Source organism: Arachis stenosperma, chromosome 3 (genome assembly GCF_014773155.1).
Source record: "Arachis stenosperma cultivar V10309 chromosome 3, arast.V10309.gnm1.PFL2, whole genome shotgun sequence".
Taxonomy (NCBI): Eukaryota; Viridiplantae; Streptophyta; class Magnoliopsida; order Fabales; family Fabaceae; genus Arachis; species Arachis stenosperma.
Genome location: NC_080379.1, coordinates 29,125,307 through 29,153,091, shown reverse-complemented (window position 1 = coordinate 29,153,091; position 27,785 = coordinate 29,125,307). Strand labels below are relative to the sequence as shown.

The window sequence follows — 27,785 nt, the reverse complement described above, 5'->3', positions numbered from 1 at the left end:
GAGAAAAAAGCAGAAAAGGTGAAGATGACCATAAATCACCTTGAATTGGATCAATGAACAAATAATAATAATAATAATAATAATAATAATAATAATAATAATATATTTTGAATGCGCATGTTTAATTTGGTTTTACACATTAATATTAGGAAAATTTTCATAGAATAAAAATAAAAGGGTGTAGGAGAGAATAAAAAGCTTCCTTCTCGTGCCAAATTCACATATAGCTCAAGAGGGTAGAGGTATAATAAATGGCAAAGAGCATCTATAAAATGTCAACGGATGGTGATAAAGAACCACCGTAATATGTAGTTAAAGGAAATACTAATAATAGCATTGGATTAAAAGATTCATCATCATCATATATGATTCCAATACCCATAATTGATGTGAGTCTGCTGTCATCATCAGAACCTGAGATTAAGAAGCTTAGATATGCTCTCACATTAGCTGGATACTTTCAGGTGCGAATTTATTTAATTAAATCACAAATCTTGACCTTATTTTATTAGGCTTGTGTGCTATTCACTTTACAAACAAGTGATACATAAATGTTTCTAATTTGACCACAGACAATTGGTTATGGAATATCAACATCATATCTTCACAAAATATGCCAAGTTTCAAAGAAATTTTTCCAACTTCCAGTTGAGAAAAAACAAAAATATGCACGATCTGCTAATGACTCAGAAGGGTATGGAAATGACAAAATAGTTTCAAAGAAGCAACTCCTTGACTGGTCCTATCGCTTAATTCTTTGAGATTTTTCCGAAAAGAATAGAAGGTGTTCTCTTTGGCCACAAAATCCTATTGATTTTAGGTATTCCTTTGTACCCTTAATAGTTCATTAACATGTTATAGGAAAATAAAGTTAAGTTTGGTTTTCTTGCTACTATGCAGTGAGATATTAGAGGCCTTTTCTATTAAAGTAAAATCAATGATAGATTATCTATTGAGATGCATGGCAAGGTCATTGAATATGGAAGAAGGTAGGTTCTTGGATCAGTTTGGAGGGCAATTATTATTTGCAATGACGTTCAATTTATAACATTGTTCAAGATCCGCTTTGGTTCTTGGACTCAAACCTCATACATATAGATCAGTGATTACAGTTCTATTGCAAGACAATGAAGGGGAAGGTCTTTAAGTTCTTATAGATGAGAAATTGGTCAATGACCTTGTTGCCAATCTTGGTGATCAAATGCAGGTAGAAGCTTAATCCTTGCTTGCTAAATTCATGTCACTAGAATGCTTAATAGTAAGTTGTTATGCAGATTATGAGTAATAGAATATTCAAGAGTCCAATGCATAGTGTTATGACAAACAAAGAAAAGATGAGGAAGTTAGTGGCCATGTCCTATGAACCAAAAGCAGAGAATGAAATTGGACCTGTGGAAAGCTTAATAACTGACACATGTCCAAGGTTGTATAAGAATGTAAAAAACTATGGTGAAATCAACTACAGGTGTTATTAAGAGGAGAAGATACCACTTGAAATGGTCAAATATACATAACAATTTTCATCAGCATTAAGGCTATTGTTCCTACTTGAAATCCCTATGACAATAAAAACCAGTTGGAACTTGGAACAAGCTAAATGATACTTTTACTAAGTCAAATTACAAAAAAAAAAAATTGTGAATTCCCTTGCTGCCACAACTCATTTTATATCTATAATTTTCTGACAGAATAGCATACTATTAGTTTTTCCTTGCGTGCAAGTCATTCTTTGGTTTATTCTAATTTATAATTTTGATGCAGGCTGTCAAATTTCTCTTTTATAATAAACCTTTTTAGGTTTATATAATTATTGATTATTTTAACATATTTTTCAACCCAAAAAGAGAGAGAAAAGCATTTATTCCCAATTTAAGAAGACAAGTAAACATAACTTGTACTACTAAAATTTGTTTCACCCTAATAGTAGTAGAGTGATTATTAAGAGGTGGTACAATCATGAACTAAACAAGGTGAAATAATTAAAGGAAAGAATTAATGAATCATATACTATAATACTACTCTTAATGGAGACAACTATTTGATTAATTATACAACTTTCTCTCTATAAATATGTGGAAGGTACTAGTATTACAGGAAGCATAATAATGAAAAGAAAAAACTGAGAGGGACTACTCACCCACAACTACCTAAATTACAAACTTCTGAATTCAGAAAGAATATATGCGACCCAAGACATAATCACCATTCAGATTTATTTCAAAGATGACAAAAAAACATGTACAAGTTGGAAGAGATCCCCATCTTATTATTAATTTACTTATTATAAATTGAAAATCAATACTTAGTTTACGTACCAAGACTATGATCTTGAACATTTATCATCTTCTGATACACATTGAAAAAACTGTTGCTAATCATTTCAATGGGGCATCTTCAGAGACACCATAAAAAAGGCACAATGATAATGACTCCTTACGTTGGCTCTTTTACCTTCCATTTAAGTCAAGGTGTGGCCACCAGGTTTTTTTAGAGTACAAACTAATTATACATACACCAGCTATATCAATAGCTTGATAAAGACAAGTTTAATTTTTCTTGGGGCAAAATCTTTTAGGGGCATCAATTGCTTAATCAACGTTATGAAATAAAAAAAAATCAAGAAAATTACATAGAATTATACGGGATCAAATGAACACAACATAGATGTAATACAACCATTGGTAGAATAAGTTCAACTGAAATAGACTATAGACAGTAGATTATAGACTAGGATATGAAGGAAATTTAGTATCATTGTATCAACATTAGGGATGGCAATGATCTTCATGGGGGTGGGACCCCTCCTCCGCACTAATGGCAATGATCTTCATGGGGTGGGATCCCTCCGCACTCCGTTCCCACCACGGATCTCTGTTTATTTCTCTCCGTGAGAGAGGCAGATACCCACATGTATCTATGAATAATTGGATATTATTAAGTTTTAAATTTTTTTAAAAGATAATTAACATAACCATAATAAAATCTTATATAATTCAACCAAATACATCAAATTACACATAATTCAAACACATAAAATTTTTAACATATAAATTAAAATAAAATGAATTAGAGTTACTTACAAAACTTATATACATAAGGACATTTAAGTAAATTATTTTTTGTGGGCATTTCGTAAGTTCCTGTGGGGTGGAAACCTCAATTCCGGCCCCGTCTCCATTTATTTGTGGGGTGGATTTCCGTCCCCGTATAAATCCGTTAACTTTCTCGTCACAGGTAATCCCAGCAGATATTCGTGGGTGCAAATTTTTCTACATCCTTTAGCATTGTCCATGACCACACTTCACAGCAGTTTTCATTATCATTTCCTGCTTTCACGTTATACCAAGTGAATATTTGTATTTTAAGTCACTCAATTCCTACAAACATCTAACTTTTATTTGAAGTATCTATATTTTTCAATTCAATGAATATTTCACTTCAGATTTAGAAGGAAAGTTTTAGAACAACAGTTGAGTTGTCTTTGTGTGAACCCAAGATCCCGGGTTAAAGCTGTGAAAACAACCACTAATTTAATTATTAGGTTAGGCTATATACATCATATCCTTTAGGTGCAGCTCTTTCTCAGACCCTGTGTTAACACGGATGCTTGTCAACTGGACTGCGCTTTATCTCACTTAAGATTCAAAACTCTTAAGTCTATATTTAATGCCAATAACTATGTTGGCACCTAAATACATGATCATTTAGCTTCACTGTTATCGATGCAACAAGCTAGACATGGAAAGAAAATTAAGAAATATAGGAGAATTAAAATATATTAAAAATTACAACATTTTTCTTTTAATTTCAATGGGATAGAGTAGTCAAACTCTGAGAATTATTGAATGTGACATTTTAGAATTAACAGATTTATTTAAACCTACTATTAGAATAATTAGGGCCTGCAATGCTTACTAATGAGATAGAAATCTTTGGCATAAATTCATTTGGTGTCTATAATTTTTGAAAGAGGTGATGATACATCACTGTCTTAAGATTTTTCTGGCAACATAGACTCTTTGACAAAGTAAGGATCTGTTCTTCATTTTCAAATAGCTACTTTTGGTATATACTATGCAATCGGCTGAAAAGCTGCTTCTTCAATGATTTAAAAACCAAATCGAATCTTTCTAGTTGCTCTATGGCATTTAAATTATACAAGAATAAACCATGTTACAGATTATAACTATCTCCCATGGTATTTTCCACCAAACTCAACAAAGTTTCATAACCCTTTGTGTTTATTAGTGTTGTTTCTAACCCCCAATTTTTTAAAAAATCTTCCTGTTGTGTGTGTAACAAACTAGGATCCAGTTGCATGCCAATCATATTCAGCACAAGACATTTCAACCATTCGGCATCCTTCACTAGCAAAAATATTGAGAAACCAATAACATCGCAATATTCTTGATTCTTCGTTCCTAATTCTAACTTTGTCATAAACAATAGGAAGTTTTTCCAGCCATTGTTTCCACTCTTCGGTCCAAACATGGGATGTGTGCAAAGAACATCAAAATCAGGAGGCAAGTGTTAAAGAAAGAGGTTTCTAGGGAACTCTTTGACAGATAGTACATCAACAAACAATGTACTTCTCTTCAACCTTTGGAAAGGTAATTATTTAATAACTTTAACCGTAAAAAAGATGGAAGTGTAAAGTAAGATCACTTCTGGATGCTGCTCACAAAGATTATCTGCGTCGTTGAAATACGAAACCTCCAACTCCTCATGATCTTGACTAACTGTAGTTTTTGCAAGGAATTGACTTTCCAAAACCAACTATTGGAATCTTGATCTTTGTTTTTCTCATCAGACGGGCTAGAATAGTTTGAAATGAAACTACTTAGCAGAGCAACATCATTGGATCTGCATTATGAGCATCATTACTCATTAATCATTATTATGTATTAACCCTTTTTCCATCACAAGAACAACATCTTTCAAATTCAAAATGATTAAGTTGCATGCTCTCAATCTAAACAAACACAAACGCTCTCTAAAACATCAATCACAAATATTCACACAAGGTAGCGAAAACCCCTAAATTTTTTTCAAGTTCCAAATATCAAATACTTGGAATGTAGCAATACAGATCCATTACGCTCTTGCCAGAGCAGTGCATGGTTGTTACTTCTATCCAGCTGCTGCAACCTTTCACCGTTCTCCATCAACTAATTCTTAACCACGTGATGCAAGCACGCAATGACTGCTTCCTGATATCTTCAAATGTCAAATCAAGCTTCTCCAGCACCTCCAAAGAATTCTTATTAAATATTAACAAACCATAATACAAATCAAAGCTATCCCAAGCAGTGTTCTCCACCAACCCCGAGAAACTCTCGTACCCTTTCGTATTAATCAGTGTCGACTCTAGCATCAACCCTTCAAGAATCCTTCCAATGGTATGAGTAATGAACTGTGAATCGGTGGCATAACAGTTGTGATCCTCGCAACTCATCCCTACCATCCTGCAACCTTCCCTATCAAACACATTGAGGAACTTCTAACAGTGACAAATATGATGCTCCTCATCGAGGATACGAACCTTCTTGAAGACGAATGGGAGGTTGGTCCATCCTATAAGAGGAGTGGTTTTGGAAGAACGATACGCCAAGATTTTTGGCTACGACGGAGTGGTCGGAGCGAGGGTGGGCATGGACGGTGTGGCCCTGGCAGACTAATGTGGTGGCAAGGAACTGGCCGAAGTTGCTGGAGCTGACAATTGCAATTTTGAGGCATTGGAAGATAGTGAACACGTTGGAGAGCTTTGACTCATAGTCGAAGAGCTGAGCGGCGTCGATTGCGAGCACCTGAAGTGGTCTGTAGGTGGAGGATGAGCAATATGGATTCAACTTGGATGGTAGTAAGAATGTTGATGGTAGGAGAGAGTGACGATTGAGGATACGATAGACAGTGTAATTTGGGAAGTGATTGAATGGGGTTAAAAGGTTGAGGCTTTCAATGGAGAGCATGGTTGTTTCGGTGGCAGGTTTAAGTGGTTAGCCTTGGCCAATTTTCTAAAAATTGATCTGGACGACATCGTTTGGTTTGTGTTTAGGCTCAGGAGGTTGCGACGGAGTTCAGGGAGCTGACACCAGCGGGATTATGCGTGAGCATCATTAGTATCTTTTTTATGTGATTTACATGGTATTATACTGATTTATTAGAGTTTTCTAGTAGATTAGGCTCCATTGGATGCTACTTTGAGTTTTTTGACTTTTGATTGATTTCACGTAGCATTCGAATGAAGAATTGGTGAAAAAAGACATAAAGAAGAAAACAAGGTTCATGTGTATGCATCATTGGAGTAGAAGGAGGAGCCATGCGTACACATGTGCTGTGTGTACGCACAACTACAAGGGCTTAAAAGCGACAATTCTCCTCTAGATGGGTGGCGCTAAATGCCACGACTCGGCGTTTAGCGCCTAAGGCTTCATAATGCGTGCCACACATCAAAACGCCTGGTGCTAAATGCCCAACCACCAATGTTTAGCGCTGAGACCACTTCTCTGAGTACAAAGCTTGCTGTCTAGGTGGCACTAAATGCCCAATACCTGGCGTTTAGCGCCGAATGCGTATACAATAATGGGACCACAGGTTATAACAAATCAATGTGGCTTTTGAAGATTTGCTTTTTTTATAATAAAAAATCTATTAAAAAAGATCTCTTAGGGTTTTATTTAAGTTTTAAATCTATTTTTAATTTGGACTATAAATAGGATTTAGATCTGCCTTCGCGGGAACTTCTCTTCTCCTAATTTTCATTATGCACTTTTACAACTTTTGCTCCGCTAGGATTTTCTACACCATGAGTAACTAAACCTCCATTGTTAAGGATGGAAGCCCGATTTACTTGAATATATTAATAAATAATTGTTCTTCTACCCTTAGTTAATGCCTTGATTATTGTTTAAGGATTGGTTTCATTCTTCATCCTAGGGATTAGTGAGTATTGGAAAATAACTCTAATTCAACTTGAATTCTATTTGAGTCCTGAAAAAGTTATATTATTAAAATTACAGCTTGAAACTAATTTCTCACAACTTCTAATTATCTGGACTTAGTGTGGTATGTGACATATAATTGTATTATGCTTTGGATTCTTAGGGTTGTTGGTGCACGAAATTGTGATCATCAACAATGGCACCAAAAACTTGGTAGCCCTCTCAAACGTGAATCACACTTTGTCACAACTTCACACAACTAACCAGCAGGTGCACTAGGTCATCCAAGTAATAAACCTTACGTGAGTAAGGGTCGATCCCACGGAGATTGTTGGTATGAAGCAAGCTACGATCATCTTGTAAATCTCAGTTAGGCGGATTCAAATGGTTATAAAGGTTTCGAAAATAATAATAAATAAAGCATAAAATAAAGATAGAGATACTTATGTAATTCATTGATGAGACTTTTAGATAAGAGTATGGAGATGCTTGTCCCTTCTGAATCTCTACTTTCCTACTGCTTTCATCCAATCCTTCATACTCCTTTCCATGGCAAGTTGTATGTAGGGCATCACCGTTGTCAATGGCTAATTCCCAACCTCTCAGTGAAAATGGTCCAAATGCTCTTCTCACAGTACGGCTAATCATCTGTCGGTTCTCGATCATGTCGGAATAGAATCCATTGATTCTTTTCCGTCTGTCACTACGCCCAACAATCGCGAGTTTGAAGCTCATCACAGTCATTCAATCCCTGAATCCTACTCGGAATACCACAAACAAGGTTTAGACTTTTTGGATTCTCAAGAAAGGCCGCCAAAGGGTTCTAGCTTATACCACGAAGATCTTGATTAAGGAATCCAAGAGATACACGCTCGTTCTAAGATAGAACGGAATTGGTTGTCAGTCACGCGTTCATAGGTGAGAATGATGATGAGTGTCACGGATCATCACATTCATCATGTTGAAGTGCAGCGAATATCTTAGAATAAGAATAAGCAAGAATTGAATAGAAAATAGTAGTAATTACATTAATACTCGAGGTATAGCAGAGCTCCACACCTTAATCTATGGTGTGTAGAAATTCCACCGTTGAAAATACATAAGTGATGGTCCAGGCATGGCCGAATGGCCAGCCCCATTTGAAGGTCTAAAATCGCATACACTGATTAAAGATCAATCAAAAGACGTCTAATACAATAGTAAAATGTCATATTTATACTAGACTAGTTACTAGGGTTTACAGAAATAAGTCTAAATGCAGAATCCACTTTCGGGGCCCACTTTGGTGTGTGCTTGGGCTGAGCTTGAGCTTTACACATGTAGAGGCTTCTCTTGGAGTTAAACGCCAAGTTGTAACGTGTTTTTGGCGTTTAACTCTGGTTTGTGACGTGTTTCTGGTGTTTTACTCCAGAATGCAGCATGGAACTGGCATTGAATGCCAGTTTGCGTTGTCTAAACCCGAACAAAGTATGTACTATTATATATTGCTGAAAAGCCCTGGATGTCTACTTTTTAACGCAATTGAGAGCGCACCATTTAGAGTTCTGTAGCTCCAAATAATTCGTTTCGAGTGCAGGGAGGTCAGAATCCAACAGCATCAGCAGTCCTTTTTCAGCCTAAATCAGATTTTTGCTCAGGTCCCTCAATTTCAGCCAGAAAATACCTAAAATTACAGAAAAATACACAAACTCATAGTAAAGTCCAGAAATGTGAATTTTGCATGAAAACTAATAAAAACATCCCTAAAAGTAGCTAGATCCTACTAAAAACTACCTAAAAATAATGCCAAAAAGCGTATAAATTATCCGCTCATCAGTTGTGTGGCTTAAAAATCGGAAATTAATCTTAATCCTCTAATATAATTGAGTAATCAAGGAATTGATGGTTAGTTAGATTAAAGGAGGTTGGATTTCCTAAGAATAGGAATGTAATCACTTGGGGTTTGCCGTTAACATAATCATTGCATGATCAAAGTAGTTGACATTGAATATTAATTCGGTCATTTAAGCATCTCCAAAACCTTAACTCCATTCTCATATCGTTTTCTCAAGCGTTCATTGTTTGCTTTCTTATTTTATTGTCTTTTATGGTAATTGATAATCAAACCCCCATTTCAATTTGTCTAACTAGAATAGCTAATCAACCATTGCATGCTTAGTCCATTAATCCTCGTGGTATTGACACTCACTCACCATGAGCTATTACTTGGTATGACCCAGTCTACTTATCGGTAAGTTGTGGTTTGTGAAATTCTGCGACCGAGGGATAGTCGCTGCGCGACGGAATTTAGGACAGTGGCTTCAAAGTTCGAGCGGTGGTTGCGTGATGAAGGGAAAGGAAGTTCGTAATAATCAGCGTCGACTCCAGCATCAACTCTTCAAGAATCTTTCCAATAGTACGAGTAATGAACTGCGAAGCGGCAGCGTAACGGTCGTGATCTTCGCAACTCATCTCCACTATCCTATAACTTTCTCTAGAAAACGCATTGAGGAATTTCTCACAGTGAGAAACATGATTCTCCTCGTTGAGGATACGAACCTTCTCAAAGACAAAAGGGAGGCCAATCCATCCGTCAGGTGCGAACTCAGATCCAAATATTCAGTGAGTGCAGAGGACGTCAAAATTGGAGAGGAAGAGCTCAAGGAGGAGCTTCTTGGGAAATTCTTTGACGAAGAAGACGCCAACGAAGAAAATGCTGTGCTTAAGGCGCTAAAGAGGGAGCGTCAGCAGCACGCGCTTCGTTGAGATTATGGAGTAGTAAAAGAGGATCACTTCGGGATGCTCCTCCCATAAGTCGTCTGGGATTTAGAAGAATGATACACCAAATTTTCTGGCTGCGATAGAGTGGTCAGAGTGGGAATGGGCGAGGATTGTGTGGCCCTGGTGGACTAATGTAGTGGCAAGAAACTGGCTGAAGTTGCCAATGGGGACAACTGATATCTTGAAGCGCTGGGAAATAGTGAACTCCTTAGCGAGCTTTGACTCGTAGTCGAAGTGCTAAGCGGCATCGATGGCGCACAACAGGAGTGGTCTGTAGGTTAAAGAAGAGCAATAGGGATTCGATTTGTACAGTAGTGAGAATGTGGATGGGAGGAGAGAGTGATGGTTGAGGATACGATGAACAGTGTAATATGAGGAGTGATTGAATAGGGTTGAAGGGTTAAGGGTTACAATGCAGAGCATGGTTGTTTCAGCGGTTTTGACGAGTTTGTCGTGGCCAATTTTCTAAAAAATTATTTAGACAATGTCGTTTAGTTTGTGCTTAGGCTTAGGCAGTTGCGACAGAGTTCAGGGAGTTAGCACCGGCGGGACAATGGCTGGGTGACGAAGGCAGGGGGTTGCGACAGAGTTCAGGACAGTGACTTCGAAGTTCGAATGATGGTTGCGTGATGGAGCAAAAGGAAGTTTGTATTAATCGACGTCGACTGCAGCATCAACCCTTGAAGAATTCTTCCAACGGCATGAGTAATGAACCGCGAACTGGTGGCATAAAGGTTGTGATCCTTGCAACTCATCTCTACCATCTTGTAACCTTCCCTGGAAAATGCATTGAGGAACTTCTCACGGGGAGAAACACGGTGCTCCTCTTCAAGGATACGAACCTTTTTGAAGACGAAAGGGAGGCCGGTCCATCCGTCAGGTGTGGAGTCAGGTCCGAACATCGGGTGAGTGTAGAAGATGTCAAAATCGGAGGGGAAGAGCTCAAAGAGGAGCTTCTTGTGGAATTCTTTGACAGAGTGGAAGCCAACGAAGAGAGTGTTGTGCTTGAGGCACTGGAGAGGGAGCATGAGGAGCACGCGCTCGGTTGAGATTATGGAGGAGCAAAGGAGGATCACTTCAGGATGCTCCTCGCTTAGGGCATCGGAGTTTTGCAAGAATGATACGTGGTGCACGAAATTGTGATCAATACAACTTTGCACAACTAACCAGCAAGTGCACTGGGTCATCCAAGTAATACCTTACGTGAGTAAGGGTCGATCCCACGGAGATTGTTGGTATGAAGCAAGCTATGGTCACCTTGTAAATCTCAGTCAGGCAGACTCAAATGGGTATAGTGATAAACGAATAAAGCATAAAGATAAAGATAGAGATACTTATGTATATCATTGGTGAGAGCTTCAGATAAGCGAATGAAGATGCCTTCCCTTCCGTCTCTCTGCTTTCCTACAGTCTTCATCCAATCCTTCTTACTCCTTTCCATGGCAAGCTCATGTAGGGTTTCACCGTTGTCAGTGGCTACCTCCCATCCTCTCAGTGAAAATGTTCCCATGCTCTGTCACAGCATATGGCTAATCAGCTGTCAGTTTTCGGTCAGGCCGGAATAAAATCCATCGATCATTTTGCGTCTGTCACTAACGCCCCACCTGCTAGGAGTTTGAAGCACGTCACAGTCATTCAATCATTGAATCCTACTCAGAATACCACAGACAAGGTTAGACCTTCCGGATTCTCTTGAATGCCGCCATCAGTTCTCGCCTATACCACGAAGACTCTGATCTCACGGAATGGCTGGCTCGTTTGTCAGGCGAGCACTCGGTTGTCAGGCGATCAACCATGCATCGTGTTATCAGAAATCCAAGAGATATTCACTAAGCCTCGTATGCTTGTAGAACAAGAGTGGTTGTCAGTCACCTTGTTCATGAGTGAGAATGATGATGAGTGTCACGGATCATCACATTCATCAAGTTGAAGAACAAGTGATATCTTGGAACAAGAACAAGCGGAATTGAATAGAAGAACAATAGTAATTGCATTAATACTCGAGGTACAGCAGAGCTCCACACCTTAATCTATGGTGTGTAGAAACTCCACCGTTGAAAATACATAAGAACAAAAGTGATCATTGGTTTCGACCCCAGAGAGGGAGCCAGAAGAACCAAGATGAAAATACAATAGTAAAAGGTCCTACTTATAGAAAACTAGTAGCCTAAGGTGTACAGAGATGAGTAAATGACATAAAAATCCACTTCCGGGCCCACTTGGTGTGTGCTTGGGCTGAGCAATGAAGCATTTTCGTGTAGAGACTCTTCTTGGAGTTAAACGCCAGCTTTTATGCCAGTTTGGGCGTTTAACTCCCATTTAGGTGCCAGTTCCGGCGTTTAACGCTGGAATTTCTTGAGGTGACTTTAAACGCCGGTTTGGGCCATCAAATCTTGGGTAAAGTATGGACTATCATATATTGCTGGAAAGCCCAGGATGTCTACTTTCCAACTCCGTTGAGAGCGCGCCAATTGGGCTTCTGTAGCTCCAGAAAATCCACTTCGAGTGCAGGGAGGTCAGAATCCAACAGCATCTGCAGTCCTTTTCAGTCTCTGGATCAGATTTTTGCTCAGGTCCCTCAATTTCAGCCAGAAAATACCTGAAACCACAGAAAAACACACAAACTCATAGTAAAGTCCAGAAAAGTGAATTTTAACTAAAAACTAATAAAAATATACTAAGAACTCAACTAAAACTACCAAAAACATACTAAAAACAATGCCAAAAAGTGTACAAATTATCCGCTCATCACAACACCAAACTTAAATTGTTGCTTGTCCTCAAGCAACTGAAAATCAAATAAGATAAAAAGAAGAGAATATACTATAGACTCCAAATTATCAATGAAACTTAGCTCCAAATTAGATGAGCGGGACTAGTAGCTTTTTGCCTCCGAACAGTTTTGGCATCTCACTCTATCCTTTGAAATTCAGAATGATTGGCTTCTTTAGGAACTCAGAATCCAGATAGTGTTATTGATTCTCCTAGTTAAGTATGATGATTCTAGAACACAGCTACTTATTGAGTCTTGGCCGTGGCCCAAAGCACTCTGTCTTCCAGTATTACCACCGGATACATACATGCCACAGACACATAATTGGGTGAACCTTTTCAGATTGTGACTCAGCTTTGCTAGAGTCCCCAATTAGAGGTGTCCAGGGTTCTTAAGCACACTCTTTTTGCCTTGGATCACAACTTTATTTCTTTCTTTTTCTTTCTTTTTCTCCCTTTTTTTTCGTTTTTTTTTTGTATTCACTGCTTTTTCTTGCTTCAAGAATCATTTTTATGATTTTTCAGATCCTCAGTAACATGTCTCCTTTTCCATCATTCTTTCAAGAGCCAACAATTTTAACATTCATGAACAACAAATTCAAAAGACATATGCACTGTTCAAGCATACATTCAGAAAACAAAAAGTATTGTCACCACATCAAACTAATTAAGCTAGTTTTAAAGATGAATTTGAAATCCTGTACTTCTTGTTCTTTTGTGATAAAAACAGTTTTCTTTTAAGAAAGGTGATGGATTCATAGGACATTCATAACTTTAAGGCATAGATACTAAGACACTAATGATCATAAGACACAAACATAGACAAACATAAGCATGAAAATTTTCGAAAAACAGAAAAGCAAAGAACAAGGAGATTAAAGAACGGGTCCACCTTAGTGATGGCAGCTTGTTCTTCCTCTTGAAGGTCTTATGGAGTTCTTGAGCTCCTCAATGTCTCTTCCTTGTCTTTGTTGCTCCTCTCTCATGATGAGAGGGGTCTCTTGTTTGCTCCATCCTTTTCTTGAGGTCATGCCTTCTCAGTTGAACCGGCTTCCCTCTTGAGTTTCTCTTCCATTGAGCGTCCTCTTCACAGATATCTATGAGGACTTGGTCCAACCTTTTGATCAAAGTTGACCCTTCTTCATGGCCACAACTTCATAGAAGTGGTCTTGATGCACCCTTGAGATGAATCTCTCCATCTCTCATGACTCGGAGGTAGAAGCTTTTGCCTTCCCTTTCCTCTTTCTAGAGGTTTCTCCGGCCTTGGATGCCATAAATGGTTATGGAAAAACAAAAAGCAATGCTTTTACCACACCAAACTTAAAAGGTTTGCTCGTCCTCGAGCAAAAGAAGAAAGAAGAGAGTAGAAGAAGAAGAAATGAGGGAGAAGGAGATGGCTTATGTATTCGGCCAAGGAGGGGGAAGTGGTGTTTAAGTTTTGTGAAAATGAAGGAGTGAAGAAGGGTGAGGTTGGTGGGGTTTTATGAAGGATGGATGTGAGTGGTGAAGAGAAAGATGGGATTTGATAGGTGAAGGGGTTTTGGGGAAGAGGTAATGAGGTGATTGGTGAATGGGTGAAGAAGAGAGAGAGAGTGGTGGGGTTGGTGGGGATCCTGTGGGGTCCACAGATCCTGTGGTGTCAAGGAAAAGTCATCCCTGCACCAAATGGCATCAAAAATCACGTTTTGAGCCATTTCTGGCGTTAAACGCCGGGCTGGTGCCCATTCCTGGCGTTTAATGCCAGGTTCTTGCCCTTTTCTGGCGTTTAACGCCAGTCTGGTGCCCCTTTCTGGCGTTAAACGCCCAGAATGGTGCCAGACTGGGCGTTAAACGCCCAGTTGCTAGCCTCACTGGCGTTTAAACGCCAGTGGGTTCTTCCTCCAGGGTGTGCTATTTTTCTTCCTGTTTTTCATTCTGTTTTTGCTTTTTCAATTGATTTTGTGACTTCTTATGATCATCAACCTACAAAAAAAATAAAATAACAAAAGAAAATAGATAAAATATAACATTGGGTTGCCTCCCAACAAGCGCTTCTTTAATGTCAGTAGCTTGACAGAGGGCTCTCATGGAGCCTCACAGATACTCAGAGCAATGTTGGAACCTCCCAACACCAAACTTAGAGTTTGAATGTGGGGGTTCAACACCAAACTTAGAGTTTGGTTGTGGCCTCCCAACACCAAACTTAGAGTTTGACTGTGGGGGCTCTGTTTGTCTCTGATTTGAGAGAAGCTCTTCATGCTTCCTCTCCATGATGACAGAGGGGTATCCTTGAGCCTTAAACACAAAGGATTCGTCTTTCACTTGAATGATCAGTTCACCTCCATCAACATCAATCACAGCCTTTGCTGTGGCTAGGAAGGGTCTGCCAAGGATGATAGATTCATCCATGCACTTCCCAGTCTCTAGGACTATGAAATCAGTAGGGATGTAATGGTCTTCAACTTTTACCAAAACATTATCTACAAGTCCATGAGCTTGTTTTCTTGAGTTGTCTGCCATCTCTAGTGAGATTCTTGCAGCTTGTACCTCAAAGATCCCTAGCTTCTCCATTACAGAGAGAGGCATGAGGTTCACACTTGATCCTAAGTCACACAGGGCCTTCTTGAAGGTCATGGTGCCTATGGTACAAGGTATGGAAAACTTCCCAGGATCTTGTCTCTTTTGAGGTAATTTCTGCCTAGACAAGTCATCCAGTTCTTTGGTGAGCAAAGGAGGTTCAGTCTCCCAAGTCTCATTTCCACATAACTTGTCATTTAGCTTCATGATTGCTCCAAGGTATTTAGCAACTTGCTCTTCAGTGACATACTCATCCTCTTCAGAGGAGGAATACTTATCAAAGCTCATGAAAGGCAGAAGTAAGTCCAATGGAATCTCTATGGTCTCAGTTTGAGCCTCAGATTCCCATGGTTCCTCATTGGGGAACTCAGTGGAGGCTAGTGCACGCCCATTGAGGTCTTCCTCAGTGGCGTTCACTTCCTCTTCTTCCTCTCCAAATTCGGCCATGCTTATGGCCTTGCACTCTCCTTTTGGATTTTCTTCTGTATTGCTTGGAAGAGTACTTGGAGGGAGTTCAGTAATTTTCTTACTCAGCTGTCCCACTTGTGCCTCCAAATCCCTAATGGAGGACCTTGTTTCAGTCATGAAACTTTGAGTGGTTTTGATTAGATCAGAGACCATGGTTGCTAAGTCAGAGGGGTTCTGCTTAGAATTCTCTGTCTGTTGCTGAGAAGATGATGGAAAAGGCTTGCCATTGCTAAACCCGTTTCTTCCACCATTATTGTTGTTGAAACCTTGTTGAGGTCTCTCTTGATTCTTCCATGAGAAATTTGGGTGATTTCTCCATGAAGAATTATAGGTGTTTCCATAGGGTTCTCCTAGGTAATTCACCTCTTCCATTGAAGGATTCTCAGGATCATAAGCTTCTTCCTCAGATGAAGCATCCTTAGTACTGCTTGGTGCATTTTGCATTCCAGACAGACTTTGAGAAATCAAATTGACTTGTTGAGTCAATATCTTGTTCTGAGCCAATATGGCATTCAGAGTGTCAATCTCAAGAACTCCTTTCTTCTGACTTGTCCCATTGTTCACAGGATTCCTTTCAGAAGTGTACATGAATTGGTTATTTGCAACCATTTCAATGAGCTCTTGAGCTTCTGTAGGCGTCTTCTTCAGATGAAGAGATCCTCCAGCAGAGCTATCCAAAGACATCTTGGACAGTTCAGAGAGACCATCATAGAAAATACCTATGATGCTCCATTCAGAAAGCATGTCAGAGGGACATTTTCTGATTAATTGTTTGTATCTTTCCCAAGCTTCATAGAGGGATTCACCATCCTTCTGTCTGAAGGTTTGGACTTCCACTCTAAGCTTACTCAATTTTTGAGGTGGAAAGAACTTTGCCAAGAAGGCATTGACTAGCTTTTCCCAAGAGTCCAGGTTTTCTTTAGGTTGAGAGTCCAACCATATTCTAGCTCTGTCTCTTACAGCAAAAGGGAATAGCATCAGTCTGTAGACCTCAGGGTCAACCCCATTAGTCTTGACTGTGTCACAGATTTGCAAGAACTCAGCTAAAAACTGATGAGGATCTTCCATTGGAAGTCCATGGAACTTGCAATTCTGTTGTATTAGAGAAACTAACTGAGGCTTAAGCTCAAAGTTGTTTGCTCCAATGGCAGGGATAGAGATGCTTCTCCCATAGAAGTCAGGAGTAGGTGCAGTAAAGTCACCCAGCACCTTCCTTGCATTATTGTTGTTTTCGGCTGCCATGTCTTCTTCTTCTTTGAAGAATTCGGTCAGGTCCTCAACAGAGAGTTGTGCCTTAGCTTCTCTTAGCTTTCGCTTCAAGGTCCTTTCAGGTTCAGGGTCAGCTTCAACAAGAATGCCTTTGTCTTTGTTCCTGCTCATATGAAAGAGAAGAGAACAAGAAAATGTGGAATCCTCTATGTCACAGTATAGAGATCCCTTGAGGTGTCAGAAGAAAAGAAAAATAGAAGGCAGAAGTAGAAAATTCGAACTTATCAAAGAAGATGGAGTTCGAATTTTGCATTAAGGAATAGTGTTAGTCCAAAAATAGAAGGATGTGAGAAGAAGGGAAGTAATTTTCGAAAATTAAGTAAAAGATTTTAAAAATATTTTGAAAAACACTAATTAATTTTCGAAAACCAAGAATGGGAAAGAGATCAAGTGATTTTTGAAAAAGATTTTGAAATTAGAAATCAAAAAGATTTGATTGAAAACTATTTTGAAAAAGATGTGGTTAAGAAGATATGATTGGTTTTAAAAAGATGTGATTGAGAAGATATGATTTGAAAACAATTTTAAAAAAAGATATGATTTGAAAAACATTTTAAAAAGATTTGATTTTAAAAATTAATGACTTGCCTAACAAGAAAAGATATGGTTCAAACATTAAACCTTCCTCAACAGAAAAGGCAACATACTTGAAATGTTCAATCAAATCATTAATTGTTAGTAAGTATCTTTGAAAAAGGAAAGAAATTAATTTTGAAAAAGATTTGATTGAAAAGAATTGATTTGAAAAAGATTTGATTTTGAAAAACTTTGAAAACTTGAAAAAAATTGATTTGAAAAACAAAATCTTCCCCCATGTGCCATCCTGGCGTTAAACGCCCAGAATGGTGCACATTCTGGCGTTTAACGCCCAAACTACTACCCTTTTGGGCGTTAAACGCCCAGCCAGGTACCCTGGCTGGCGTTTAAACGCCAATCTGTCTTCTTCACTGGGTATTTTTGAATGCCCAGCTTTTTTTGTATAATTCCTCTGCAGTGTGTTCTGAATCTTCAATTCTCTGTATTATTGACTTGAAAAGACACAAATTAAAAATATTTTTGGATTTTTAATAATGAGGAATAATCAAAATGCAACTAAAATCAAATAACAATGCATGCAAGACACCAAACTTAGCAGTTTGTATACTATTGACACTTAACAAAATGAGAATGCATATGACAAACAACAGAAATACTCAAGTCAATAGAATTCAAAGATCAAAACAAGGAAATCATCAAGAACAACTTGAAGATTAATGAAGACACATGAATGAATGCAAGAAGAACAGAAACATGCAATTGACACCAAACTTAAAATGAGACACTAGACTTAAACAAGAAATATATTTGGTTTTTATGATTTTGTAATTTTTTTGGTTTTTTTTTTTCGAAAATTCGGTGAAAAGGAAAATAAAGGTATCAAAATTCTTAATGAGAATTCCAGGAATCATGCAATGTTAGTCTAAAGCTTTAGTCTAAAGGAATTAGACATAGCTAGCTAAGCTTCAGCAGGACATTGCATTCAAGAGCTAAATTGATGATGATCAATCAGCTTTGGTGATGATAAGAACATCACCTTGAAGCACTAGAATTCATTCTTAAGAACTCTGAAGAAAAATAATACCTAATCTAAGCAACAAGATGAACCGTCAGTTGTCCATACACGAACAATCCCCGGCAACGGCGCCAAAAACTTGGTGCACGAAATTGTGATCAATACAACTTCGCACAACTAACCAGCAAGTGCACTGGGTCGTCCAAGTAATACCTTATGTGAGTAAGGGTCGATCCCACGGAGATTGTTGGTATGAAGCAAGCTATGGTCACCTTGTAAATCTCAGTCAGGCAGACTCAAATGGGTATAGTGATAAACGAATAAAGCATAAAGATAAAGATAGAGATACTTATGTATATCATTGGTGAGAGCTTCAGATAAGCAAATGAAGATGCCTTCCCTTCCGTCTCTCTGCTTTCCTACAGTCTTCATCCAATCCTTCTTACTCCTTTCCATGGCAAGCTCATGTAGGGTTTCACCGTTGTCAGTGGCTACCTCCCATCCTCTCAGTGAAAATGTTCCCATGCTCTGTCACAGCATATGGCTAATCAGCTGTCGGTTCTCGGTCAGGCCGGAATAAAATCCATCGATCCTTTTGCGTCTGTCACTAACGCCCCGCCTGCTAGGAGTTTGAAGCACGTCACAGTCATTCAATCATTGAATCCTACTCAGAATACCACAGACAAGGTTAGACCTTCCGGATTCTCTTGAATGCCGCCATCAGTTCTCGCCTATACCACGAAGACTCTGATCTCACGGAATGGCTGGCTCGTTTGTCAGGCGAGCACTCAGTTGTCAGGCGATCAACCATGCATCGTGTTATCAGAAATCCAAGAGATATTCACTAAGCCTCGTATGCTTGTAGAACAAGAGTGGTTGTCAGTCACCTTGTTCATGAGTGAGAATGATGATGAGTGTCACGGATCATCACATTCATCAAGTTGAAGAACAAGTGATATCTTGGAACAAGAACAAGCGGAATTGAATAGAAGAACAATAGTAATTGCATTAATACTCGAGGTACAGCAGAGCTCCACACCTTAATCTATGGTGTGTAGAAACTCCACCGTTGAAAATACATAAGAACAAAAGTGATCATTGGTTTCGACCCCAGAGAGGGAGCCAGAAGAACCAAGATGAAAATACAATAGTAAAAGGTCCTACTTATAGAAAACTAGTAGCTTAAGAATTACAAAGATGAGTAAATGACATAAAAATCCACTTCCGGGCCCACTTGGTGTGTGCTTGGGCTGAGCAATGAAGCATTTTCATGTAGAGACTCTTCTTGGAGTTAAACGCCAGCTTTTATGCCAGTTTGGGCGTTTAACTCCCATTTAGGTGCCAGTTCCGGCGTTTAACGCTGGAATTTCTTGAGGTGACTTTGAACGCCAGTTTGGGCCATCAAATCTTGGGTAAAGTATGGACTATCATATATTGCTGGAAAGCCCAGGATGTCTACTTTCCAACGCCGTTGAGAGCGCGCCAATTGGGCTTCTGTAGCTCCAGAAAATCCACTTTGAGTGCAGGGAGGTCAGAATCCAACAGCATCTGCAGTCCTTTTCAGTCTCTGGATCAGATTTTTGCTCAGGTCCCTCAATTTCAGCCAGAAAATACCTGAAATCACAGAAAAACACACAAACTCATAGTAAAGTCCAGAAAAGTGAATTTTAACTAAAAACTAATAAAAATATACTAAGAACTCAACTAAAACTACCAAAAACATACTAAAAACAATGCCAAAAAGTGTACAAATTATCCGCTCATCAATACGTCAAGCTTTCTGGCTGCGGTGGAGTGGTCGGAGCTGGAGTGGGCGACGACGGTGTGGCTCTGGCAGACTAATATTGAGGTAAGGAATTGGCTAAAGTTACCGAAGCCGACAATTATGATCTTGAGGTGCTGGGAGATAGTGAACTCCTTGGAGAGCTTTGACTCATAGTCGAAGAGCTGAATGGCGTCGATGGCGCGCACACAGAGGGTTCTGTAGGTGGAGAAAGAGAAATAAGGATTCGATTTGGACGATATTGAGAACATGGATGGGAGGAGAGAGTGACGATTGAGGATACGGCGGACAGTTAATCTGTCGAGTGATTGAGTAGGGTTGAAGTGTTGAGGGTTGCAATGGAGAGCATGGTTGTTTCAGCAGCAATTCTGAGTGGTTAACCGTGGCCAGTTTTCTGAAAATTGATCTGGACAACATCGTTTGGTTTGTGTTTAGGCTCAGGAGGTTGCAACAGAGTTCAGAGAGCGGGCGCTGGTAGGACAGTGGCTACGCAACAGAGTTCAGGACAGTGGCTTCGAAGTTTGAACTGTGGTTGTGCGATGGAAGGTAAGGAAGTTCGAATTAATCAGCATCGACTCCAACATCAACCCTTCGAGAATCCTTCCAACGGAACTAGTAATGAACTACAAACCGGTGGCAAAACGATCGTGATCCTCGCAACTCATCTCCACCATCCTGTGGCCTTCTCTGGCTAAGACATTGAGGAACTTCTCACAGCAAGAAACATGGTGCTCCTTGTCGAGGATACAAACTTTCTCAAAGACGAAGGGGAGGCCGGTTCATCCGTCAGGTGCGGACTCAGGTCCAAACATCGGGTGAGTGCAGATGACATCGAAATCAGAGGGGAGAAGCTCAAGGAGTATCTTCTAGGGGAATACTTTGACGAAGAAGACGTCAATTAAGAGAGTACTACGCTTGAGGCACTAGAGAGGGAGCATGAGGGGCATGCGTTCTGTTTGAGATTATGGAGGAGCAGAGGAGGATCACTTTGGGATGTTCCTAGCATAGGTTGTCGGGGTTTTGGAAGAATGATATGCCAAGATTTCTGGTTGCGGTGTAGTGTTCGGAACGGGAATGGGTGAGGATGATGTGACCCTGGGTGACTAATTTGGTAGCAAGGAACTGGTCAAAGTTGCGAAGTCGACAATTCCGATATTAAGGCATTGGGAGATAGTGAACTCCTTGGCGAACTTTGATTCATAGTCGAAGAGTTGAGCGGCATCAATGGCGCGCATGTGGAGTGGTCTGTCGGTGGAGGAAGAGCAACAGGGATTCGACTTAAAGGGTAGTGAGAATGTGGATGGGAGGAGAGAGTGATGGTTGAAGATATGGTGAACAGCGTAATCTGGGAAGTGATTGAATGGGGTTGAAGGGTTAAGGGATGCAATGGAGAGCATGGTTGTTTCAGCGGCGGTTTTGAGCGGTTAGCTGTGGCCGATTTTTTTTAAAATTGGTCTAGACGATGTCGTTTGGTTTGTGTTTAAGCTCAGTAGGTTATGATAGTGTTTAGGGAGCTCGCGCCGGTGAAACAGTGTCTATGCAACAGAGGTAGGAGGTTGCGATAGAGTTCAGCACAGTGGCTTTGAAGTTCGAACAGTGGCTACGTGATGGAGGGGAAGGAAGTTTGTATTAATTGGCATCAACTCCAGCATCAACCCTCAAGAATCCTTTCTTTGGCATGAGTAATGAACAGCAAACCGACGGTGTAACGGTCGTGATCCTCGTAACTCATCTTCACCATCCTGCAACCTTCTATGGCAAACTCATTGAGGAACTTCTCACAGCGAGAAACATGGTGCTCCTCATTGAGGATACCAACCTTCTCAAAGACGAAGGGGAGACTGGTCCATCCATCAGGTGCAGACTCAGGTCCAAACACCGGGTAAGAGCAAAGGATGTCGAAATTGGAGGGGTGGAGCTCAAGAAGGAGCTCTTTGGGGAATTCTTTAATGAAGAGGACGTCAACAAAGAGAATGTTGCGCTTCAGGCACTAGAGAGGGAGCGTGAGGAGCACGTGCTCGGTTGAGTTTATGGAGGGATAGATGAGGATCATTTCGGGATGCTTCTTGCATAGGTTGTCAGACTTTCAGAAGAATGATAGGCCAAGATTTTTGGCTACAGCGAAGTGGTCGAAGCGGGAGTGGGCGAGGACGGTGTAGCCCTGACAGACTAATGTTGTGGCAAGGAACTGACCGAAGTTGCCAAAGCTGACAATTACGATCTTGAGGCAGTGAGAAAAAGTTAACACTATGTCAAGCTTTGACTCGTAGTTGAAAAGCTGAGCGGCGTCGATGGCATCCACATAAAAGGCTCTATAGGTAGAAGAAGAGCAATAGGGATTCGATTTAGATGGTAGTGAGAATGTGGATGGGAGGTGTTCCAAGGGTTACCTGAAACTGTAGGTCGATCTCGGATGAGATCTGCTGTTGTGGTCAGAGATGCTGTGTCCGACCTGTTCAGAGCTGGTGGCCAGAGCTGACGTGTCCGACTTGTTGGACTTGGCGGAGCTGCTGATCCTTCGTCACAGGAGGGTAGTGGTACCTGCAAGGGACTTCGATGCTTAAGTTAGCAAGGGTATTAAGAAGTTTTTAGTAGAATTAGAGTATGAGTTATACCTGGGTACTCTAGTGTATTTATAATGGTGTGGAGTGATCTTCTCTTGAGATAAGATAGTTATCTTATCTTATCTTTGAGTGAAGTCATCTTATCTTCAAGGGAACCGCCCTTATCTTTCTAGGCTTGGGCTACCTTTAGATTTGGGTCGTATTCCTCTGTTTGGGACTTATTGGGCCTCTGTAGCGGTTTTGGCCGATCTCTTTAGGAATAGGTCGGATATTCCTGACCTGAAGAGGTCGGTTGTCCTGTCGCCAAGCAGCCAGGGTTGAACAGCTCGACCCAGGGTATGAACAGTGCCCCTGCTCGAGTGCGGTCTTCCTCTTGAGGTCGAGTCCTTTGTTTTAGGATTTCGATCCTTTTCGGGAGAAATCGTGCTCGAGCATTTTGTCGATTTACTTTTGTAGAGACTCCTCTGAATGCGGAACGTTTTTCTTTTTCCTTCATCTTTTGAAAATGTGCGTCCCTTTGCTTTGGGAATGTGCGAGGGTTTAATGACCCATTAATTCCTTTTTAATGCTTCATTTCTTTTGCCTCCCAATTTTTGAATTTACACCAAAAAATGGTTTTCTCTTCTCTATTTTGCTGGAACTTCCTTCTTTTCTTTCTATTATTCTGTTTTGGCTCATTTCTCGTGTTTCTCTCTGTGATGCCTTTGGTGGTTCTTTGCTCGAAAGCAATTCATGATCTCTTCGTCTTCAACTTCTTCCGCGCTCTCCTCCTTTTTCAGGTTGGTTCTTCCGTCTGTTTTTTCTTTGTGCTTGCCTTGTTCTATTTTTTGGGACTTTACTTGAGTGTATGTTGGAAAGCTTGAACCTTTTCGCATTTTTATACTTTTTGTCACTGTGATTTCTGGTTCTCTTTTTTTGATGTTTCCCTTTGAGGCTTTTAGGGCTTTGCATGTTGTTGCCTATTTCTGTATTTTTTATTTTGGGGCTTTTGATAATGGCTTCCTTGATTCTGAAGAAAGATTGTGCCTTTGACAATTTTCCACTTGGCATGCTCTTGCTGTTTGGTAGTTCCTTTGTTGATAGACTGAAACTGTAGTTTGAGAGGTGGCTATTTTGATGACTTTAGTTGGTTTATGGCTCGTGGCCTTTCAGAGTGTCGCTTTTGTTGAAATAGAGTCATTGTCTTCCTGTTAGGAAGTGTAGAGATGTAAACTTGTAGATTTTCCTGAGTCTTTGTTCCATACTTGCCTCCAAAAGATGCCCCTGGATATTTAGTGTGGGTCCTGGGGTCTCCTTTTGTTGCTTTGTATGGCTTCTTGACACCTATATATTTTAGTTCGAGTTGTATCCATTTATGCCCGAGTTGTGTGATTAGTAACCCCTTTTCCTTTTTTCTTACTGTAGGATTTTAATTGACCCATGTCGTCTCGCAAAAATATTGTCGAGACCTCTTCCAGAGTCCCTGAGGGCATGTCAGACTGGCTGGATTCCCTCGTGTTGATGTGTGTTTCTGTGGTAAATTCTGAGTACTGTGTGGAGCTGAGAAAACATCACAGGATTTGTGGAGGTCGAGAGCAGGAGAAGAATTATGAATTGATAACGCCTGATTCTGAGGAGAGGGTTTGCTTTCCTGCACTGACCCGGGAGGAACGCCCTTTCTTTTATGCTTATGATTATTTTTTCAGCCAGTTGAATATTACTTTTCCTTTCACTTCCTTTGAAACCGACTTGTTGTGGTCGTGTAATGTAGCTCCATCCCAACCCCATCCGAACTCCTGGGGTTTTATTTTCAGTTGCTTTGTCAAGAGTTGAGCGTCACCCCTTCTCAGACTCTCTTTCTGTATCTTTGTTTTGACTAAGCCTGGGACTACCAAAAAGAAAGCTTTTTGGGTCTTTTATGTCTGTCCAGGGACATAAAGTTTTTGCTATGTATGATGAGTCCTTTAGGGACTTTAAGAATTACTTTTTTAAGGTCCGAGCTGTTGAGGGAGCTGGGCTTTTTTCTTAGAAGCAAATAATGAGCCTGCCTTATCCTTGTGTTGGCAAAAGAATGTGGTAGTGTCTTGGTATACGTGGGAGATGCTTGATGAGGTTGAGCAGTCTTTTGTGAATGTCTTGGAGGATATTTGGGGGAACCTCCCCATCTTGATACTAAGAAATTTTTGAGGGATCGGTCCTTCGTCCGAACTATGTTGGGTATTGATCGATATATTTTGCTCTGTTTTTATTTTGCTTCCTTCTTTTTCCCATTTTGTGATCCGCTTCTATGGTTGATTTTGTTTTTCAGAGATGGCCAAGAATAATGACTCTATGAAGGCTTTTAAAAAGGCAAGGAAGGCTACGGTGGCCCAAAACATCTCGACCAAGGTGGCTGGGGAAGGATCTTCTCATGCTTTGTCCAAGCCATTGGTACCGAGCTCTCCCGGACGGAGGAGGATGATTCCTAGCCCTCGAGTTCATTTGGTCGATCCCCCATAGCCTTCTGCAATTACCTCTTCTCTTACTGGCACTCTTCCTCTGAAAAACAGAAAATAGCTGAGCCCTTTAACCTTGATGCCCCTAATTTTGATGCTATCGAGTTTGTGGACCAGCAAATTGGTCCTTATGGTACCATACCCACTGACGATGTTTCTCTTCTTTGCAATCTAGATTTTATTACTCGGAGCAGTATCAAGATGGCACACATAGGGGCGGCTTTATATCGGACTGCCCAGGATCTTCCCATTCATGCTACGAAGGCTTTTATGGAGGATGCTAAGTTAGAATTCGACCGGATGAAGGGTTTAAAGGAGGAGCTCGAGGCGAAGGTGACTAAGTTGGAGAAAGAGCTAGAAGGTGAAAAAACTACTGCTATTTCTTTGGCGGCTTCTGCCAAGTTGGCTGAAGATACGGCGTTGAAGCATAAGGATAGCTATGTCATGACCTATAGGGAGATGATGCGCCTCAGGGAGGATTTAGAGTCTGCCCGAGCTAATTACGCCGAGCTCCAGGGTCATCTTGTGGACAGTGTCAATGCTGCTTACAAGAATTTGAAGGATCAAGTTCGAGTTCTTGCGCCCGATCTTGACCTCTCTCTTCAGCTTGGACAACATTGTGAAGGATGGTAAGATTGTCCCTGATGACCCTGTCGATCCTTCTCCTGTGCCTTCCGCCAAGGTCTGTGTTGCGCCGACTTCTTCAACCCCTGCAGTTATTCATCTCGAGCCAGACCCTGATTGTCAGATCTTGAACCGGGATGATGGGACGGTAGATGCGGTGCCTCTTCAGACTCGCCTTCCTTCACCCCGTGCTGATGCTGCTGAAAAATCTTTGGATCTTTGATTATTTCTTTAGTGTTTTTGTATATAGCCTGGCTTGTGGGCTTTAAACTTTATTTTTTGTGGTAAATGTTGGATACTTTTTAGTTGCTTCTCTGTTAGCAACTTTATTTTTGAAAAAACAAAGGTAGCTTTTTAGGCTCTTTGAGGTTGACTTCAGGTGGCCTCTTGAGTCCTGCTATTATTATAACCTTTTTGAATGATATGTTTGTCTACACCTGTCTGACACCTTTTAGGTTGGAGCCTTGTCGTCCGACCTCCTTTGATTGCTTTCGTATTTTCTGCTTGTTTCTCTTGAGGTCGTGGATTTTTGGGTCCAACTTGTGTCGGCCGACTTTATCATGTCAATTATTTTCTGGGAATCCTCTTTTTCGGACCGTTGTCAGGTCTCTTTTAGGTATTACCTTTTATGTCTTTTTGGTTTTGGGCCGACTTCTTTATGTTGGTTCCTTCTAAGTTATTTCTAGTAATCCTCTTTCTTGGACCTTTGTCAGGTCTCTTTCAGGGATTACTTTTTATAACATTTTGGTTTTGGGATGACTTCTTTACATCGGTCCCTTCTAAGTCATTTCTAGTAATCCTCTTTCTTGGACCTTTGTTAGGTCTCTTTTAGGGATTACTTTTTATAACTTTTTGGTTTTGGGACCACTTCTTTACGTCGATCCCTTCTTAGTTATTTCTAGTAATCCTCTTTCTTGGACCTTTGTTAGGTCTTTTTCAAGGATTACTTTTTATAACTTTTTGGGTTTGGGACGACTTCTTTACGTCGGTCCCTTCTAAGTTATTTCTAGTAATCCTCTTTCTTGGACCTTTGTCAGGTCTCTTTCAGGGATTACTTTTTATAACTTTTTGTTTTTGGGACGACTTCTTTACGTCGGTCCCTTCTAAGTTATTTCTAATAATCCTCTTTCTTAGACATTTGTCAGGTCTCTTTCAGGGATTACTTTTTATAACTTTTTGGTTTTGGGACAACTTCTTTACGTCAGTCCCTTCTAAGTTATTTCTAGTAATCCTCTTTTTTAGGGCGGGCCAGGCCTCTTTCCAGGGATTTACTTTTTATAACTTTGGTTTATTTATAGTTGACTGGTCCAACTTCTTCATGTCGGTCCGTCTTTTAAGTTATATTTTAGCAACCCATTTTTATTAAGACCTCGTCAGGTCCTTTCCTATGGGTTAATTTCGATAACTTCTTGCATTTAATCTATTTTGTCACTTTTCATCTTTGCCGATTTTTGTAGAAATTGGGTTTGATCCCCGCCTGGTCGACCTCTGATGAATTTGGTTTTCATCTTTGCTGGTCTTTATAATGATCTGGCAGTGAATTTAATTTCACTTTCGCCGATTTGTAGCTTTATAATTGGGCGATAAAATTTTGCGTTTTTAGATTAATGCGTCTTGATAAAGGATTTGTAGAAAATCTGAAAAAATTTTATTCGAAAAAGAAAATATGCAAATATATACATGTGGGAGTTTGACCCCTCTAAGTTAGGTATTTCGCGGATCTTGGTTTGGCACCTTGTTAAAAAACCGTTTTGAGGAAAAAGAGTGCACCTCGTCCTAAGATCCTTTACTACCTCCTAACTGTAGTACCTTCTTAGGTTGCAGGCATGCCATGACCTTGGGAGTTCTCGCCCTTCGAGTTCGGATAGCTTATAGTAGCCTCTTCCGAGTACTTCTATGACTCGGTAGGGTCCCTTCCAGTTTGCTGCCAATTTTCCTTCTCCAGGTCGAGTTGTTCCGATATCATTTCGGATTAGGACGAGGTCGTTCTTGGTAAAATCTCACTGCACTACCTTTTAATTG

The 27,785-nt window shown here is 40.2% G+C and overlaps 1 non-coding gene and 3 pseudogenes across 1 annotated transcript; 2 read left to right on the top strand and 2 right to left on the bottom strand.

Moving 5' to 3' along the window:
* The first annotated feature begins 251 nt into the window (after positions 1-251).
* Positions 252-1,647, top strand: LOC130965787 (jasmonate-induced oxygenase 4-like; annotated as a pseudogene).
* Positions 1,648-3,954: 2,307 nt separating this feature from the next.
* On the bottom strand, positions 3,955-5,969 carry LOC130965786 (arogenate dehydrogenase 1, chloroplastic-like; annotated as a pseudogene).
* Positions 5,970-9,227: 3,258 nt separating this feature from the next.
* Positions 9,228-20,352, bottom strand: LOC130965785 (arogenate dehydrogenase 1, chloroplastic-like; annotated as a pseudogene).
* On the top strand, positions 16,236-16,343 carry LOC130972556 (small nucleolar RNA R71). The gene has a single exon (XR_009083718.1). It is a non-coding gene; the product is annotated as a small nucleolar RNA R71 (small nucleolar RNA).
* Positions 20,353-27,785: the final 7,433 nt, after the last annotated feature.